The sequence below is a fragment of the Pterocles gutturalis genome, unplaced genomic scaffold (genome assembly GCF_000699245.1).
Source record: "Pterocles gutturalis isolate BGI_N339 unplaced genomic scaffold, ASM69924v1 scaffold44509, whole genome shotgun sequence".
Classification (NCBI taxonomy): domain Eukaryota; kingdom Metazoa; phylum Chordata; class Aves; order Pterocliformes; family Pteroclidae; genus Pterocles; species Pterocles gutturalis.
In genome coordinates this window covers 10,001-14,799 of record NW_010132361.1, presented here as the reverse complement: position 1 = coordinate 14,799, position 4,799 = coordinate 10,001, and the positions used below count along the sequence as shown (strand labels likewise).

Sequence of the window (4,799 nt, the reverse complement as noted above, 5' to 3'; positions counted from 1 at the left end):
TTGTCTTCCTGACGTGCAAGTGTGGGTGGGCGAGAGAGAGAGGGCCAGTCAGAAGGGCTGGCCGAAGGTAATCAGTGTGTTGGAGATGATGTCTCCCTGTAGATCTGGAAGGGGCAAGGTTCATCTTCCTTATCTGCAGAGGCGGGAGGTACGCAGCCAGGCTCTGCCTCGTTTTGTGTGCCACTGGAGGGACTCGTGAACTGCCCTCTGCAGGGGGGTGGTTTCAAGGCTCTGGTGGAAATGTGCTGTGAGAAGAATCCGTGTCCTGGTGGTGGTCCAGAGCGCTCAAAGATGTGGCCTTGAACTTGTTTCTGTAGGTAATGGAGAGGCTTTGTAGAGAGCAGCAGCCCAGGGTGGCATGATCGCTGTTGCTAAGCAGGAAGGCTGCTGCATTGATTGGGACTTCGGGGAGAACGGTGGCCGAGACACGTAAATGCATTTAAAGCAGTAGTCTACAACTTCAGAAAGTTTTTAGAGGAGAGAGGGGAAATCAACATTACAAATAAAAGCCCTTTAACTGCCGAGTATCAGTGTTCAGGGGGAAGCCGAAGTGGCTTATCTCATGCACTTGCGGAGAGGGCTGGCTCCATCAGACGAGGCCCAGCCTCGAGGTTATCTAATCCAGCGCTGTCTGGAGTCGCACCATTTCCTTCCGCAAGGGATAAAGAGGAGTCAAACGCGAGGGAGCTCAGTCCATTAGAACATAAGACTTCATCTTCTGACCTCACAGGCTGGCAAGGCTCACCGGTCCGCAGCAGGTCCTGCACTGAAGCTTGTAAGGGGGTGTTTGCAGCCCAGTTTGGCCAGCTGCATGGCTCAGGGTGGCATAGATGGAGCAGTTTATCCTGCCACAACGCGCTCTGACTGTCCAGAAAAGCATGGTTACGCCAGGAGGAGGTTTGTCAGAGTTAATAGGGAGGAGCGCAGGTTGGTGGAGCCAGGGCTTCATTCGCAACACATTGAATGAACACATGAACATTTTCCTTCCCCTGCTCCTGCCCTCAGCCACAGGAAGGAGGAAAGGAGGTACCCTCATGCCAGAGGGCATGCTTACTACCTTCATGCCATCCCCAAAAGGACCCCCGGTGACTGCCTGTTTCCCTGCCAGACTGATGAAACACCTGCTTCCTATTGCTCTCCCCTACCTCCCTCCTCATTTCCCCAACCCCAACACACACAAACTGAGGAGGGAGAGGGCACAGTTGGAGCTTTTCAGGGTCAGGCACAGAAGGTGCCTCCAGTCCAGAGAGGTGGAAAGAGGGAGCAAGAGCAAGCAACACCAATTACAGATGTTTACTAACCGTTACAACATTTTTTTTACAAATAAGATGTACTCTAGATGTATAAGCCATTAATTGTCACTGCTACTACAGTGTTAATGGTTCATCTATGGGGCCAAATTCTGCTGAACATAAAAAAAAAAAATACCCCCTCACTCTACAATCTCTATGAACCACTTTCCCTCTATATCCATAGTCTAGCCAGCAGTTTCTGCCTGCCCGGCTCTTTTATGCATGGAAATACACCATGAGAACAGAGGACGTGGTGCTGGTGAGAGATATACCTGCTCATCACAATCCAGGATGATCCTCTTGGTCCTTCTGAGTAACATATCACATTCCCAGCTGGCTGATGTGTCCAGAAGAGCATGCAATAACCTCTCTGCTGTTCCTGCAGCAGAGCCAAAATTGGGTGGTCATCTCTGTACTCACTTTTCTGGACAGGTTTTTTGTGGGCGCCTGTATGCGGTACCTGCCAGAATTTGGCAGCAGGATTTGTAATGTGCTGCTTGATATTGTAGGCAGCCTCTCATAGCAGATTGCGTTTCACCACAATGGGACTGAGTTAAAGTTAAGATTATTCTTGTGTGCGAGAGTTTTATCTCTCCTTCGGTTTTTGTATGAAACGGCTTCTTGGGTGTGACAGTAACCCCTCCTTTTATTCTTTCTTACATTTCCCAACACATACTAAACCCCCAATGAGAATAAGCCTTAGGAGCCTTAGTGATTTTTCCATTCTGCAGCAGTGCCACTGGCAATGCAGTAAGTTAAAGGCAATCAGAGTTTCCATTAGAAACTTCCACATCTCATGCAGTTCTAATTCATCAGTAAGGCAGAAAAGGAAATTTGATAATAATCTCCCTAGTAAAATGCTATCGATGAATTTTGAGGATGGGGAAAGGGGAGAACTGAATTTCAAAAAGTCTAAATTGCAAACGGAAAGTAGTTTTGTTTTGTTTTAGCCCACTCTACTCACAAGCCTTATCAACTTTTGTGCTTAAAAAGTAGCATGTTAAGGCCAGTGTGTTTGCATGAGAGAGTAGCTGTGTTTCTGTGATGGATAGGCTCATCCCCTGAACTACAGGCACAGCAGTCCCAGGACAGAGAACTCTGGGGTGCTGGAGATGCTGTGACCTGTGTGGTGCGGGATGCCTCTCGCGTACTGCGAAATGGGAAAATGGGTCCTAACAGGGAGGATCCCAGGAGGCAGAAGTGGGGTTTCAGGCTGAGCAAGCTGCAGAAGTGCTGTTGTGTGCGTCCAGTGGGGGCACGCAGCACCAACGGCGCTTGGCGCTCCAGCCGCGCAGGGAGCCTGCAGAGTACTTCCCAATCTTTATTTGTGGAAAAGCTTAATTGAAATGCAAGTGATTAAATCTAATGTATCACGCAGTATCCATTTTCACTGCACTACCACTTTCACTTCCCCGATATTATCAGACATCTCAGCAGCCCCACTGTCAGGTTTTTTTCCTTGTAAGAGCCATGCCCATTCTCTCTCCTCTTTGTGAGCTTGGTGGAGGAGATAACAATAAGCCAGCAGCAGATTACTAGTGCCCCAAACTCTACTCAAGGGACAAGGGATCTCAGCTTCATTTCAAACAAACACTTTAAAAATACAGTATTCAGTCATTGGAGGGGCATGTGTTTTCCAGCTCTTTACAAAGAGTAAAAAAGCTACAGTGTAACAGTAAATACAATAAGAAACCTCTGTTGTTTTCCTAATTTTTCTCTTTTGAGCCGGACTTGGGCTAATGCTTTTCCCTTCCCAAACGCCAGGCTCAGCGCTGTGTTGTTCATGCTGTTCCAAAAGAGTGGGCTTCTCTTTGTGTGCCACAGTGGGAGAGCAGACTGTCCTGAGAGGCCACCCAATTTATTTTCCATCTTCTTCTCTTCCCAAAAAATCTGTTTCTTAACAGATTAGTACAGCAGGAGTCGTGAGAGGAAACTTGAAGGCAATAAACGCAGACCATGGTGGCACCAGAGAGCTGCTGGTGAGGGATACATGCAGCGGTGGGCAAATTGCTTTCTAGAAAGGTGGTGGCTGGGAGAAAAGTGTGTTTACTGGAGTGTCCAATAGTTGAGGTATTTTTCATTTGTGTTTTTTAAAATAAAAGCATCCTTTCCAACTATTTCCCTCTCCTCATAAGTGATAATGGAAGAGGCATTAGCCTTTCCATTGCCTGAGCCAACCTGTTTTTTTTCTAAGAGGTGTCCAGGATGTTCAGCCAATTGAGTGATCTAATTAGCTGAAAATTGTTAATTTCCTTTACCTTATAAAGCACCTAACACAGAAACTGTTAAATAATGTTAAGTGTCAGACTTAAACTGAGAACATTGGGCCATATGCTGCCGTGGCTTTCGCGCCAAAAAGTGTAGCAACTTACTCCAAAACCTGCCTCCAATTTCTGTGTAGAAGCCAAAGCCTCCTGCTTGATATGCTGCCACACCAACTCGCAGTGCAAAGATGGTCCCACGCAGCAGCTCGCTGCACTCGGGGAAAAGAGTCTGTGCGAGAGGGGAGGTGACGGTCTGGATGGACGTGGCAGGAGACAAGGACACCAGCAAGGCACTGCAGACGCTGCCCTTGCAAGCACAGGAAAACTGACAGTAGGGCAGTGCTGCTCATGGCAGCGTTATCTTGGAAACAGCAGCAGATCTGTGCCTGCAGCTGCTAATTGTGGAAGTCTGTGGAGGGCCTGGTGGGTAGGTGGGCTGCCCTGTATCTCTTCATTAAAACCAGGGGGTCCTTGGTTCAGTGGGATGCACGCAAGGAAGGGGCTGTTCTCAGTGTCACCAGCATCCCTGCAAGCCCACAAAAAAGTGGCTTCAGAAGTAGTGTGATGCCTCACTGCATTACTGCTGGCTTGAGCCCAGCATTGCTCTGATGCAGCGTCTTATGGGTAGGGAGGGATGGGGAAGGGTTTTTTTACACGACAGGCTGTGGGTATGGGAATACACGTTTAGGTGCCAGCTTGTCCCCAAAGCCCACAGGCTTAAATCTTCCTCAGGACGGGCTCAAGGCTATGTGTGGGTGATGCAAGTGGAGTTTCTCAAGCATCTTCTTTAAGAAGATTTCACTGTGCTCCCAAAGCTCACCTTACCCTGACTGATGGGGGGGAGATTGTGCTTTGTATGAGGTTTTTTCAGCAGAAGTATTTCCCCTGAATCTTTTCTGCTGCTGCTGTACCTGGTGCTGGTGTGCACACACATTAAAGCTGTCTGAGCTGGAGCTACCCATGCTGAGACTGCTCCCCTGACAGTGGACTCGGTCATCATCCTGGAGAGGTTCTCCATCACTTGCCTAATAGATGCTGTTTACACCTTATCCTTGGGTTAAGAGGCTCCCTGTGGTGTCCCTCTCTATAGCTACTGTCTAGATCATCCAACTAGAAGAGTGATCTGGCCTTCCCTCTCTCACCCCTTCCAACCTGTTTACCTCCCATTACCACGACCTTGCGCTCTGCAACGTGAGCAACCTTCACCAGCTGAAGACCTCTGATCCTAAGTCCACTAGAGATT

General features: G+C 48.4%; 1 protein-coding gene across 1 annotated transcript in view; it reads left to right on the top strand.

Moving 5' to 3' along the window:
* The window catches only part of PROX1 (prospero homeobox 1), a 36,237-nt gene that overhangs the window by 23,851 nt on the left and 7,587 nt on the right, over positions 1-4,799 (top strand). The window lies entirely within an intron of this gene.